Source organism: Canis aureus, chromosome 17, assembly GCF_053574225.1.
Source record: "Canis aureus isolate CA01 chromosome 17, VMU_Caureus_v.1.0, whole genome shotgun sequence".
Lineage (NCBI taxonomy): Eukaryota > Metazoa > Chordata > Mammalia > Carnivora > Canidae > Canis > Canis aureus.
Genome location: NC_135627.1, coordinates 21,963,984 through 21,979,664, shown reverse-complemented (window position 1 = coordinate 21,979,664; position 15,681 = coordinate 21,963,984). Strand labels below are relative to the sequence as shown.

Below are 15,681 nucleotides of genomic sequence, written 5' to 3'. Positions count from 1 at the left end.
GTTACGAAGGACAAATGCAATGTACTGTAAATGAAAGCTCTAACTTAGTCTAGATAAATGTCCTTAGCATTTGCTTGAAAATAAAAACTTTGATCTTTTCATTGAGATCTAAAAGATGAGTGTTTGCTGACAAAAAAAGGAGCAAAGTCAGGATGGTTGGAGCAGAGGCAACAGTGTGTGTGATGGCCTAAGGCAGGGAGCAGTATTGCCCACTAGAGGAAATGAAGGTTAGAGTGAAAGAAGAATAGAAAAATGTTAGACATGAAGCCGAAAAGTGAAGTGCAGACCCTAAAATGGTAGGCCTTGCACATGTTAAAAGTAGGGGAGTCACTGAAAAATTATAAACAAGAAAGATACTGTCAGATTTGCATTATTAAATGATCAATTTCCCTGTACTGTAAAGATTTGCAGAACAGAAAGAAAGTGGGGCCACTTAGGAGGGTGTTGCATTAATTGAGGGAGCAGTAGATGATCACTTGGATTAGGATCCTGGCAGAAAAGATGCTGAGAGAGGCAGAGCCTAAGAGCTATTTGGGAGGCAAAATCAATAGAGTATCAGACCTCACTGATAATGCGGGATGAGCGGAGAGGATTCTCAGGTTTCTAACTTGTACAATTGGATGGATACTGTTATCGTTCATTCTGATAGGAATCATTAGAGGAAGACACTGCAAGATCACTAGTGAGCATGGAAACATGCAAGTAGGCAGTTATCCTGTTTAATGGGGCTAGAATTCAAAAGGGCTGAGGTGCAGGCACATATTTATGTGTTTAATGTCAGAGTATATTCCTAACAACTGAAGCGATGGGTAGGGTGTGAATTAACTGAAGGACATTGACTGAGGATCATGTGACCTGTGACAAACCGCAAAGAAATTCAACAGTTAAGGATTGCATAGGAAAAGAATGACCATCCATGTGGTTGAGAAGGGAGAATTAAAGCGTAAGACGAATGCCAGAAGAGGGTGGTATCGAATAAACCAAAGCAATATGCTGTCATTTTTTTTTAAAGATTTTATTTATTTATTTATGAGAGACACGGAGAGAGAGAGAGAGGCAGAGACACAGGCAAAGGGAGAAGCAGGCTCCACGCTGGGAGCCGGACGTGGGACTTGATCCCTGGTCCCCAGGATCCCGCCCTGAGCTGAAGGCGGCGCTAAACCGCTGAGCCACCAGGGCTGCCCATGCTGTCATTTTTATTACTGTTGTTATTTTGAATATTATTTTATTCAGAGGCAGTGGTTTAATGCTCACTTAGTACAAAGTGCTTCTGAAATATCAGGCAAGGTGAAAGTTGGAAAATTTTCCCTGGACCTAGTGCTATGAAGAACAGTGATCTGGAAAAGAAGAGCTCTCTAAATAGAGGGGAGAGTTGACAGGATGGAATGGAGTGACGATTGAGAGCATGATGAAGAGATTTCCTTTCTTTCTTTTTGTTTTTTTGTTTTTTTTCATTTGAAAAATAATACATAATAATACATAATGCAACGTTTATTCTTTCTTCTTGTCTTCTGGTGAGGGTCAGCTGGTGGCTCCTCACTGTGGTGCTATTGCTCTCGGAGACAGTGTTACTATCACTGGGCTCTTCCTCAACCACTCTGTCGGCCCCCTCCTGCCCGCTGGCCTTGTCTTCAGGAGTAGATGTGCCTTCCTCATCACTCTCATGGCTTTCGTCACTTCATCAGGATGCTTTCCTGGTGTCTCTGGGCCTCAGTCTTACTAGCATCTGGCTCCTCCTCAGGAACCACACTGCTCTGACTGCCTTCGGCTTGCTCTGCTGCTTCCTCCTTTTCCTCTTGCCTTTTGCAGGCCTGTCCCTCTGCCTGTGCAATTCCAGGGGCAATTTTCTTCCATATCTACCTTGATTTTCAGACTGAACAATATTTTTGAGTTCATTGTTAAATGAATCTGTCCTTTCCAGGAATTTCCTCTTCTTTTCTGGGTGCTGCTCCTCTATTTGAAGAAGTTCAGCTTCTAGTTTTTGCTACTAAGGACTGGTGGTCCAGTCACATTCTAGGTGCTGTGACAACTGACCAAACATCTGGTCCCATACTTTCACTGGGCATTTCACTGATGAGGCGATGATCTCTCTGAAAATGGATGCTTCACTGAATGCTTCACTAAAAAGCCAGTATCATAATCATCTGCATCTTAAGCTAGCTGAATGCTCATGCACGGTTCTCCTTTCTCCGTGTGAGACTGTCTCTGTCAACCTTCTTCCTCCAAAGCAGCTTCTGTATGACTTTCTGCATTTCTGTAAGCAAAGTATGCAGGGGAATTATGAGAGGTCTTCATAGATTCATTGTACTCTACCCTTTCTGCTTTGTATTCATTTAAATATTCTTGTTTTTCTTTACCAGTGAGATCTTGCCACATGCCACCAATAATCTGGCCAATCTCCTACAAGTTTAGGTCAAAGTTGGAAGCTTTTACTTGGTCCCAGAATTTTCTGCTGTACCTCATGTAGGGCATCAGTGTATTATCTGGTGGCTTTGGGTGTTTTGATCTTAATACCAGAGGATACATTGCCTGGCTGTAGGTGCATGGGTTCTCTCCCAGACTGTAGTTGTAGGTGAGATAACTGCATGGATGGTATCCCACAGACCCTGGTGTGGTGGGAAAACTGGTGTTGCAGGAGTGAGGGTGCGAGGTGGAACATAAGATGGTCTTTCTGACACTTCAGAAGATTAAGTTCACAGTTCTGTAAGCCTGAATCTGAGACACAGAGGGTAGAAAAAGCGTCCACAGCTCCATCCTCGTTTCCCTTTTATGATGATGAAGTTATTTCTTAAATTGGGCCTGAAAGGTAAGAATGCATGGTAGTAGTAGGGTAGTAAACTGACCTAGGAAAAAAAGGATTTTTTAAATTATTATTAATGTATTTATTTTGCCTTTTAGGTTAAAAAGATTCCAGCCTGTTTCAGCACCAATGGAAAAGATAAATAATAGAATGTAATAGAGAGGAAAGTGATTGATCTGGCCAAGGAAGAGGCAGGAGCAGCTGAATGCAGAATTTCTTTGTTCCTGAGAAGTACAAAGAATTCCTAAAAGTGAATGTTTAAAACATTCGGACGTCCTTTCTAAATGTTCATACAGATTAATTCACTAAATCCATAGCCATAGGAGGTAGAAGCATGGATAACCCCATTTTACAGATGAGTTAAATAAGTTGTCAAAAGCCAATTTTGCAGGTAATGGAACCAGGAATCAAACCATGAAAGATGGGGGCATCTGGGTGGCTTAGTTGTTGAGCATCTGCCTTTGGCTTGGGTCGTGTCGGTCCCAGGGTTCTGGGATCGAGTCTGGTATCCGACTCCCTGTGGGGAGACTGCTTCTCCCTCAGCTTATGTCTCTGCTTCTCTTTCTGTGTCTCTCATGAATAAATAAATAAAATCTTAAAAACAAAAATTCAAAAGACAGACTCCAGCGTCAATTGACTAGCCACTACCCTATATTATCTCTCTATCTGGTCTTATCATTTTCCAGCTAATCTGTAAGAACTCTGAGGGAAACCTGTCTCATGCTTCCCCTGGTTTTCAATAAAGACAAATTTAATCTTTGTAATGAAATACCTATGCTTATTCCAATATTTTAGATAAACAAAAGTTTAAGGGAGATGAGAAATGCCTCAGTTTTATTTTATAGTACATGGTAAAGACCAATTTGAACCCAAATTGGTCTAAATTTAAAGCCATTGACCTTTTCCCTCACCAACATGAATGATTTTCAAGTTCTCATGGTTGAAAGCTACTCTCCTGCTGATCTGCTGATCACAGTTACTCCAACATTGATCTCTCAAGCCTGCTTTAAAAGAAAGCTCTTCTTCGCACTCCCCTTTCCTCTCTAGAGCCCACTATGCTAATTCAAATTTGTTGTCCTCATGAGTGCTCCCTAGCACCCCATACCTATTTCATTCACAGCACACATCTTTGCATTATAATCATCTGGTTAATTATGAAACAAGATAACTGTTAACACTTTTTTTTTTTTTTAATGAGAAAGGCCACCAGCTGCTACAGAGTAGTCTTGTTGAAAATAACCTGGAGCAGATCATGTAGATTATCAAACATTACTTATTTTGGTGTCTCAGCTTTATGAAGGCATTGCATAGAGCGTGTATGAAGTTCTAGGACTTGGACAAAATCAAGAAGGATTGCCTTGAATTGATCCAGCATTATAGTAACACTTTGTGTGGAGAAAGGGTGCCATGTCTCATGTTCTTTGGGAAAGAAGACTCCCCCCCCCAGTACACCAGAGGAGGTTCACAGGGTGGGTAGTGTACTCGGAGCTGGTGAAGAGGGCTTGCTGATTCTTGTGGGGATCTTAGCCTGTTCTAAGGCTGGAACTCTTCTGAGGCTCACTAATATTTGCCAGGTAATAGCTGAACATGGGGGAAGGTGGTGAAAAATAACCAAGCTAGTCCTGACTTAGAGTGAGCTGCAGCGAACATGGTCCATCTTCTTTACTGGGCAGGACCAGGTCTAGAAAACATGTACTCTTTGGCAGTAAGAAACAGTGACAAAACCCTAGCACTGAAAACCACACCCTCACTCCCTTTCTACAGACTCAAGTTTTTTTGGGCTAGCCTGTGGCAGGACATCTTAAGAGCTGAATACGGGGTTAATCGGGAAAATAAGGATCATTGCTATAGTTTATTACCTAATAGTTAAACTGGGCAAATGGATTCTCTTTTGCTAACTCCTACTCCAGTATGTTGAGGACTTTGCTAATTCGTTTTTGCCACTCCTGTATCGCAAATGTTTGCTCAAAGTGGAACTTAACTGTGTATTTAATACAAAAAACTGTAAGAAGCATAGCACATGCATTTTTACTTTTGGTAGTAGGCTCATGTGAATATATCTCTAAATAATTACAGTAACTATTTTATGGTACTTTAGCATTAAGCTAGGAATGTTAAAGATATTACCTTATTTGATATTTATATAACTCTATATGATACGTACTGCTACTTGTTAAAATCTGAGACTTAGGCCTTAAACCACATGGCTAGAATCACATAATTAGATATTTATAAAATCAGTATTGAATGAAACTTAAAATACAAGTAGTTCAGTTACAGAAACTCTACTCTTAATCCTAAATATAATTTTGTGCCTTGTCAAAAGAACTAGGCTGAAACCATTTTAAGTGAATTCTGTGTAAAGTAAAATCTCCTTCATTAACAATCTTTTAAGCATAAAAGACTTGTATTTTCCCATAGGTAAATTATAAACATGGAATAAAGATGAGTCAGGAAATTAATATTAGAATTTCAACATTGCTTCAGAACTGTGATTTTTGGAAATATACTTAGTAACTTCAATAACCTATTTTTGATTTTGCATCAGTTATTTTGGAAGAGACACTATGGTTATAAACTGTGTAATTTGAAAATTAATCTTAGTGAGTAGTGAATAAACAACATTTATTGAGATTTACTTGAAGGAGTACGACATTATTTAACTCTTTCCAAGGCCTCTCTTTCCTAAGCCATATACACAAAAATGGAGGAATTATACAAATAAGAATCGGATGGTAGCATAGAAGTCTACCCTGAATTGAGCAAATATAATAAAATAATTTTTGTATAAGGTCTAAAGATGTATTACACATGCCCCCTCCTTATCCCCTTTACCCCATCTTTCCTTCTCCTTTTCTCTCCCTCTCATATATAGGGTATGGGTTCCATACAGTGGATGTGCCCTTGCAAAAGTCAACCAGCTGCTGTTCTATCTTCCCTCATTTTCAGGAAGAAACATATCACACAGTGTTTTGGATTAGAGTGTGTTCACCAGGAAGATTACTGATAACTGAAAATTATAATTCAGACTAAGATAGAGGAAAAGTTAATTAGACATGAATCAATCATCCCTTAGAAATTACATAGTTTTTCTTTTACTGATTTCTTCCTTTTCATCTCTGTCCAATCTTTCAGGCTTTCCCATTTTTCCTTTATTAAACACTGAATCATGAGTATACTGTAGACACTGTCATAGGTACTTAGCTTTTGAAGAGTTCAGGTTGAGTTAAGAAGGAAAATATATAATCAAATACATTGCAAAAGTGGGTAAATTGTTTTACATGAAGAAAATATTGCACAGTAGATTTTCAATTGTAGCTCCTAGTATTTCAGACAAGGAGGTGTTATCCTAAATCGGTGCTGTTTGACAATTGAGCACTAATAAAAAGAAATAAAAGGTGGTGATTTTAATTCAAAACTACCATTTAAATTGTTATATTTTGGATTCTAGAATCTAAGAGCTAAATTTCATCACCTTCCAAATTGGAAGGAGATGTTTTGGTCAGGCAAATCCAAGGAAGAAGTTTTAAAAATATCTTTTTTCTAAAAATAACTGTGCCAGGGCAGCCCCGGTGGCAGAGTGGTTTGGCGCTGCCTGCAGCCTGGGGTGTGATCCTGGAGACCCGGGATTGAGTCCCACATCAGGCTCCCTGTGTGGACTCTCTCTCTCTCTGTGTCTATGACTAAATAAATAAAATCTTAAAAAAAATAACTGTGCCATATTTTTCTATTCCAATGATTATTCTAACGGAGAAATTTTGATGATGTTTAATAAATTCCATTACCAACATTTATACAACACTATATATCTATGATGACATCCTTTCTGAAACATTTTAAAGTGAACTAATTAGTTTAATATTTTCAATAAAAATTAGTTATTGTGAAACATTTTGAAAGCATGCTTATAGCAAATTAGTGAAGACTAATTCTAACTAGATCAGTCTCCTAATGATTAATTCTGTGTGCTTCCCAATTAAACTAGGCCAATACCAGAGTTTTTTTATTTTCAAATTAGTTTTGACATAATGCCATATGTATTTTTTTAATTTTTATTTATTTATGATAGTCTCACGGAGAGAGAGAGGCAGAGACACAGGCAGAGGGAGAAGCAGGCTCCATGCACCGGAAGCCCGACGTGGGATTCGATCCCGGGTCTCCAGGATCGCGCCCTGGGCCAAAGGCAGGCGCCAAACCACTGCGCCACCCAGGGATCCCCATAATGCCATATGTATTAGTTTGTCTTGACAAAGTACCACAAATTGGGTGGCTTAAACACTAGAAATTTATTGTGTCACAATTCTAAGGTGTTGAAAGGATTGGTTCCTTCTGAGGGGCATAAAGGAAGGATATGTTCTAGTCCTTTCTCCTTGGCTTGTAGATGGTTCTCTTGATATGCAAAAGGTGTTTATGTTCTAGGCCTTTCTCCTTGGCTTGTAGATGGCTCTCTTCATATACAAAAGGTGTTCTGTATGTGTGTTTTTGCACAGGTTTCCATCTCTTATAAGGATAACAATCATAATTAGGGCTCACCCTATAGATCCCTCCTTAACTAATTGCACCCACAACATTCTATTTCCAAATAAGGACATTTTCTAAGGTATTGAGAGTTAAAACTTCAACATATATTTTGTTTTTGGTGGAGGGGGCTCTAAGTAACCCATAATACCATCAAATTTTGTAATTCAATCCTTCTTTAAAAAAATATGGGAATAAATTAAAAATACTGTCCTGATCTTTGATTCTTTGGATTCTCATTAACATAGGGACAACAAATGAGCATTTTTACAAAGTATACTTTTGACCATCTGTAAAAGATCATAAGGCATTTTTTTTCTACAGTCTCCCTCGTACCCACATGGACATTGGTAGTTTAGTTCTAATGATTCAATATGCATTATAATATCAAGAGGGCCTTGATTGTTATGTTTTGTGCCTGGCAAGGGAGATAGGGTAGTGGGGGTTATCATGTGTTGGCCGACTGAACAAATTACATTTATTTATTTATTTATTTATTTATTTATTTATTTATTTATTTTTTAAGTAAGCTCCACATCCATCATGGAGCCCAAATTGGGATTTAAACTCAGGAACTTGAGATCCAGACCTAAGCTGAGATCAAGAGTTGGATGCTCAAACAACTGAGCCACACAGGTGCCCCAACAAAATACTTTTCAATTAGTTTTGACTCTGGCAGATTATTTCCAAGATTATTTCCAGATCATTACCTTCAAAATGTTCTGTAGGGAACATTTTGCCTTTTCTTACCCCACCTAAATTTCAAACTTAGAAATTGCAGTAAGTATATACATAAGTATAAAACAAATAATAATTTTATGTGTTAATTGAAGCTCTCTTTAGGCAGTTCTAGTTATTTTTGGTGTTTCTACCACATTGGCTTTATCATCCAAGTTGTAGAAACCTTCATCTTTGGCAATGTATCTCTCAGGATGGAAGTTGAAGATATAAAAAGGCCAACTGGAAGAAATCAGAGGCTGCAAGAGACCTGGAGGGTGAACTAGGCCTGGGGCTCTTTCTCCCTTCAGCCTGACTTGCTGAGGAAGGCAGTTTTGTTCAGTCTGATGTTGTACTCAACTCTTTCTCCCAGTTTATGCCTCCTCTTAACATTTTATTTATAATTGCATTCAATATTATTTTTAAATCCTCTTATTTATTCTCAATTCAATGTCTCTATGATCCCTTTTCCTATAACTTTGTTCATTTATATATATATAAAATATTTCAGAAAACAGTACTTATTACAACTTAAGTAAACTAAAATTAAGACAAAGGACAAAATTAAAACATTTTCCCAGGCTCTTCAGTGTGGTATGTAGTCTTCATTCTGACCCTAATTGAATGTATCTAAAATTAAGCCTGAGCTTTAATGGCTGGATCTTCTGTAGTTTCAGAGCATGAGTTGATTTGAATTCATGTTCTCATGTTACAGAGCCTGTCAGGGATGAGATTGAAACCTTACACATTCACTGTTTGAAGCATGGGAAAATTGCTTAAGTTCTCTAGATTTTAGTCTCTTACCTACAATATAAAGATAATAATGACTATTTCATAAGTTTGTGCAGGAGTTAAGAGAGATGATAAATGTAAAGTACCTGGAATGTTGCTGGTTTTCTGTAAGCACTTAATAAGATGACCACCATTATTGTGTATACAAAAGTCTCAAAAGTTGTTCTCTCCATCTTCTCAATACCAACCATCTAGGAACATTCTCTATAGTAAGTCATTTTATTACCACCTCCAGGCATATAAATTATCCTGTGAATCTTCATTTTAATTCCAAAGGCCTGATCTTCACTTGCTTTCCTAAAAACCTTGTATTTTTCAATATGGGTGCGTATTTTTCTCTCTAAGCCTCAGTTTACACATCTATAAAATGGGGGTAATAATCATGTCTAACAGGACTATTATGACTGATTTTGAAAGCAAATTACAAAGCATGATACACATTATGCATTGATGGCCACTTTTGCACTAGTAGTGTCAAAATAACAACGTTATCAAAATAGAGTTTGAGTTATAGATGCAGCCAGACCTACCCAGAAATACTGAGAAATATGTATGTGCCTACTTAGCAAGTGTAAATTACTAAATGCAAGCTCTCCACCAATCAATGCAATTTCATTGGGTATTAATCTAGTAGATTAGACTAAAGTTAGCATTACAATTCAAACCATGTGTGCTTATCTATATAATTATGAACATTTCAAGGCTAATTCCTCCAAAATGACATTTCATCTCTCACATATATATATATATTTTTAATATATAAATGGTTACCAAACAAATGGAACACACATTTGAGCTTTGTCCGAGTTTAGACATCAGGCTTCGAACCTTGAATCACTGACGTATAATAGACTAATATATATAAATATGAGGCTTATTATCATTTTAAATACAGATGCTGTTATGTTTTTAATACTCAATAGTACAATAAGTCATTTTTATTATAGGCTGGGATTTTGAATAACATAACTTCTCTCCTAAAAACTAGAAAATAAAAAAAAAACTAGAAAATCAAATTTTCTTACTGAGTAGAAGTGGTATTAAATATGTCTTTCTTCTTCATATATATTTTAAGTTTTGTTTGTAAAATCTATCAACAGTTCTAAAGTAACATTTCTAGGTATAGACATACTCAGTGATCCTTGAAGATAAGCTATAATTGACGAAGGAGTTAAATGCAGAAATATCTAGTAAACATTTGTGAAAAATGATTATGTATTTACAGTTATTTTATTAACTTGTATAATGTTTTTTATTGAGCAAGAATGAACTTTCCCAGGTTTTTTTTTCCAGGTTTCAAAAAGAAGGGTTAAAAACTGAATTTATTTCTGACACATATATATCAGATATATATACATGTATATAAATATGTTTTTTAAATAATAAATTTATTTTTTATTGGTGTTCAATTTGCCAACATACAGAATAACACCCAGTGTTCATCCCGTCAAGTGCCCCCCTCAGTGCCTGCCACCCAGTCACCCCCACCCCCCGCCCTCCTCCCCTTTCACCACCCCTAGTTCTTTCCCAGAGTTAGGAGTCTTCCATGTTCTGTCTCCCTTTCTGATATTTCCTACCCATTTCTTCTCCCTTCCCCTCTATTCCCTTTCACTATTATTTATATTCCCCAAATGAATGAGAACATATAATGTTTGTCCTTCTCTGATTGACTTATTTCACTCAGCATAATACCCTCCATTTCCATCCACGTCAAAGCAAATAGTGGGTATTTGTCATTTCTAATGGCTGAGTAATATTCCATTGTATACATAAACCACATCTTCTTTATCCATTCATCTTTCGATGGACACCGAGGCTCCTTCCACAGTTTGGCTATTGTGGACATTGCTGCTAGAAACATCGGGGTGCAGGTGTCCCGGGGTTTCATTGCATCTGTATCTTTGGGGTAAATCCCCAGCAGTGTAATAGCTGGGTCGTAGGGCAGGTCTATTTTTAACTCTTTGAGGAACCTCCACACGGTTTTCCAGAGTGGCTGCACCAGTTCACATTCCCACCAACAGTGCAAGAGGGTTCCCTTTTCTCCGCATCCTCTCCAACATTTGTTGTTTCCTGCCTTGTTAATTTGCCCCATTCTCACTGGTGCGAGGTGGTATCTCATTGTGGTTTTGATTTGTATTTCCCTGATGGCAAGTGGTGCAGAGCATTTTCTCATATGCGTGTTGGCCATGTCTATGTCTCCATCTGTGAGATTTCTGTTCATGTCTTTTGCCCATTTCATGATTGGATTGTTTGTTTCTTTGCTGTTGGGTTTAATAAGTTCTTTATAGATCTTGGAAACTAGCCCTTTATCTGATACGTCATTTGCAAATATCTTCTCCCATTCTGTAGGTTGTCTTTTAGTTTTGTTGACTGTATCCTTTGCTGTACAAAAGCTTCTTATCTTGATGAAGTCCCAATAGTTCATTTTTGCTTTTGTTTCTTTTGCCTTCGTGGATGTATCTTGCAAGAAGTTACTGTGGCCGAGTTCAAAAAGGGCGTTGCCTGTGTTCTCCTCTAGGATTTTGATGGAATCTTGTCTCACATTTAGATCTTTCATCCATTTTGAGTTTATCTTTGTGTATGGTGCAAGAGAGTGGTCTGGTTTCATTCTTCTGCATGTGGATGTCCAATTTTCCCAGAACCATTTATTGAAGAGACTGTCTTTCTTCCAATGGATAGTCTTTCCTCCTTTATCAAATATTAGTTGACTATAAAGTTGAGGGTCCACTTCTGAATTCTCTATTCTGTTCCATTGATCTATGTGTCTGTTTTTGTGCCAGTACCACACTGTCTTGATGACCACAGCTTTGTAGTACAACCTGAAATCTGGCATTGTGATGCCCCCAGCTATGGTTTTCTTTTTTAAAATTCCCCTGGCTATTCGGGGTCTTTACTGATTCCACAGAAATCTTAAGATAATTTGTTCTAACTCTCTGAAGAAAGTCCATGGTATTTTGATAGGGATTGCATTAAACCTGTAAATTGCCCTGGGTAACATATGTTTTTGACATATATCAGAGTTTCTGACATATATGTATCAGAATTATATATGAATTATATATGATATATGTTTTATAAATATTAAATATAACTATGTATAGTATAAAACTTTGAGAATTAAAGACACTTCAGAACAAAAAATGGAGAACCAGCTTACGCTAAGAGTATGAAGATAAGAGTACGACTTAGTAGATATTAACAAAGGAAAAGAGATGTAGTCTAGATGGCTTATAAAATTAGGTCAATTCATTTGTTAATTGCTTTTTCTTTTAAAAGGTCTTTTGGGAGACTTTAATATAATAGTTATTTTAAGAATAAAATACCTTTCTTCTCCCATTCTCATATTTGATCATTAAAATTTTTAGTATCAAGGGAAACTTACCATATTGCACTTTGAATCAGCTAAATTATATGAATAAATTATCTGTAACAAAGAGCTCACATGTTTCTAGACATAATATCTTTCAAGTTAATGAACTCCAAAATAAAATATGATTTGGAATATATATTATATGCTACTTATTTTCTCTTGTGTTTCAATGGTCTGCATGGGTTATTAGGATATGTAGGTCCAAAAATGGGATGAATTGTTTTGGAATTTACCATAACATATTTAATCAACATGCTGAAGGAGGGTATTAATCTTCTGCTAAAATTATTAAGAATAAATATTAATGGTAACCATGACAAAGCAAATATAGATGTTTATTTATAGTGGTATCTTCCTAGAGATACCATATGTAACAAAGTTTAGTATTAAAGATATAATATATCTATTATTAAAACCCATATTGAGATATCATTATAATGAAGAAATAAAAAGATTGAAAATAACTAAATCTGTATATATCTATCATTAACATTATTAAATTATAATTCATATTATTATTATTTTTTAATTCATGAGAGACACAGAGAAAGGAGCAGAGACACAGGTAGAGGGAGAAGCAGGCTCTCTGCAGGGAAACCGATGTTGGACTTGATTCCAGGAATCCGGGATCAGGCCCTTAGCCAAAGGCAGACACTCAACCACCAAGCCACCCAGGTGTTCCCATACTATGTGTTTAGTAATATATCTGCTTTAAGTAGTTCCTCACTTCCTGGATTTAATCTACATGCTGTCAGGGACTCTGCTGTATCCTCTGTTGTGTATCCTAATCACGTAGATTAGGAACTAAGTCAATATGCAATAAAGGCAGATAATTAACATTCCCATTGTTAAAAAATTAAACAAAAGTTTATAGAATATACAATATGAACAAGTTGACTGTTAATAAAACTATTTGCTAGCATTATTTAGAACTTTAATGAACTGTAGTTATTTAAGAATATATATCGTATTTTATAATATGTACATATTTTAAAATTTTAGCCATAAATTACAATTCATAGAAAATGCATTTAGGGTCCCTGGGTAGCTCAGTCAATTAAGTGTCTTCCTCTGCTCAGGTCATAATTTCAGGGGTCTTGGGATGGAGTCCCATGTGGTCAGGTTCCCTGCTCAGTGAGGAGTCTGCTTCTCCCTCTTCCTCTGTCCTTCCCCCTGCTAGTGCTCTGTCTCTGTCTCTCTCTCTTTCAAATAAATAAATAAAATCTTTAAAATGCATTTGGAATTAAAAATAGGATTTATAATTGACCTTAGACTTGGCTCATTTTGTGCTGTGTCTCTTTTTTGGCTCTTGTTACTCCTCTTATTGTAGATAATAGAAAATAACATGGATATTTTTATCATGAAAGTGGCTTCTCTAGTTATTTTTGTCTTTTAAGTGACAGATATTTGTACTGTTTAAATGGGAATAGACTGTCTTAGGAATTAGTGAGTTCTTTTTACTGGAACTATAAAAAATAAAGCTGGGAAATATATAATTATGTCCTGGATATGCTTAAACATGATTCATACATTAAATATGAAATGGTATAGAAAATGGTTTTCAAATTGTAGTTCATGAATTGCTAGAGATTTTTTTCTGGTTACTAAGGGTCCTCTGAGGGAATAAAGGAAGGGCCAAGAAGACAATGTTTTGGGGCCTACATTTATGTTTTAAGCAGGACAGATTGATACTGACTCTTTTAGGTATGGGGGTTCCATAAAGATTTATCCTGAGTAAAGTAGTGCACGGTTATTTAAGCTTAATAGCCACAGTATTAAAGACTCCTTGAGGTCCTCTTAAATTGGTGATCCCATGATTCCACAGATATACAAAATAAAGGTATAATTTGGTTGCATATATAAGCTATTATCATTTTCCTCTTTGAGTATATATTCCCCTCCTTAAGGAATTATATTACCCCTCTCCAATGAATCATAGAAAATTTAGGACTTAATAACACCCTTAATTTGGAAGTATTTTTGAAAATATCTACTTGGCTATATTCATAGAAACATTAAATATCTTTACACTGAACTATGTATAAGAGTCAATTACTGGGACGCCTGGGTGGCTCAGCGGTTTAGCACCTGCCTTTGCCTCAGGGCATGATCCTGGAGACCTGGAATCGAGTCCCACCTCAGGCTCCCTGCATGGAGCCTGCTTCTCCCTCTGCCTGTGTCTCTGCCTCTCTCTCTCTCTCTCTCTCTCTGTGTCTCTCATGAATAAACAAAATCTTTAAAAAATCAATTACCATAAAATATATATAGTCATCAGTAAAATGGAAATATATATGCACATATTTGACAATGAATGAAAAGATATTCTAAATCGGTAATAAAGAATTTTAAAAAGGTAAAGTAATTATACAACACCTTCTATTAAGGTAATATGTGGAAATATTATTCATTTTTAGTGGTTGATTTTTGAACAATTTCAAAATTATAGAAAAACACAAAGATTTTATTTTTTTTTAATTTTTTTATTTATTTATGATAGTCACAGAGAGAGAGAGAGAGAGAGAGAGAGAGGCAGAGACATAGGCAGAGGGAGAAGCAGGCTCCATGCACCGGGACCCCCGTGGGATTCGATCCTGGGTCTCCAGGATCTCGCCCTGGGCCAAAGGCAGGCGCCAAACCGCTGCGCCACCCAGGGATCCCAACACAAAGATTTTATTTATTTGTTTGTTTGTTTGTTTATTTATTTATTTATTTATTTATTTATTTATTTATTTATTTATTTTTAGCACAGGGCTCATTCTTGCATTTCTCTCCAACCATACGCAGCCACTACAAAGATTTTTTCTTAAAATGTTGAGAATATATTGCTAGGTTGATGCCTTATCAACTCCAAATTCTTTAATATATCTCCTGTAATTATGTACATGGCTGTGACAAAACTACAGTACAAAGTCACAATCGGAAAATTAATATTGATATACCATATCCATTTCATCCTTAAATCCCACTCAAATTTTGTCAGTTACCCTTATATTATTTTTTGCAGCAAATTGATCAGATTCAGAATCATTCATGGCATTCACTTGTCATGACTCTTCAGTTTCCTTCAAACTAGAATAGTTCTCGATGTTTCCTTGAGTTTCCTGATCTTAAATCTGCTGAAGTATAAAGCAATTATTTTGTAGACTGTTTCTCCATCTGAGTTTGTTTGATGCTTCCTCATGATTATTTTTTCCAGGAATATCACAGAAGATGTGCTGCATTTTCTTCGTGCCTTATTAAGTGTCATGTGATCTTTATTTTTTTCCTAAGACTGATGATGATCAGTTTGACTGGTTAGTGAAAATATATTCAACAGGGCTCGCCATTGTAGAGTTACTCTTTTTTTTTAAGTTTTACAATTGACAAATATTTTGTAGACAGGTACATTGAAACAATATAAATAGCTAAGCTCCTCATCGAACTTTTGATTTATTCTCTTTATTTGTTTTAATACGGGCTTATGATTATTATTTTATTCAATGAG

At 36.4% G+C, this 15,681-nt stretch overlaps 1 pseudogene; it reads right to left on the bottom strand.

The window, feature by feature from the left end:
- Positions 1-1,491: 1,491 nt before the first annotated feature.
- LOC144287618 (SWI/SNF-related matrix-associated actin-dependent regulator of chromatin subfamily E member 1-like) overlaps positions 1,492-15,681 on the bottom strand; it is a 42,485-nt pseudogene continuing 28,295 nt past the window's right edge.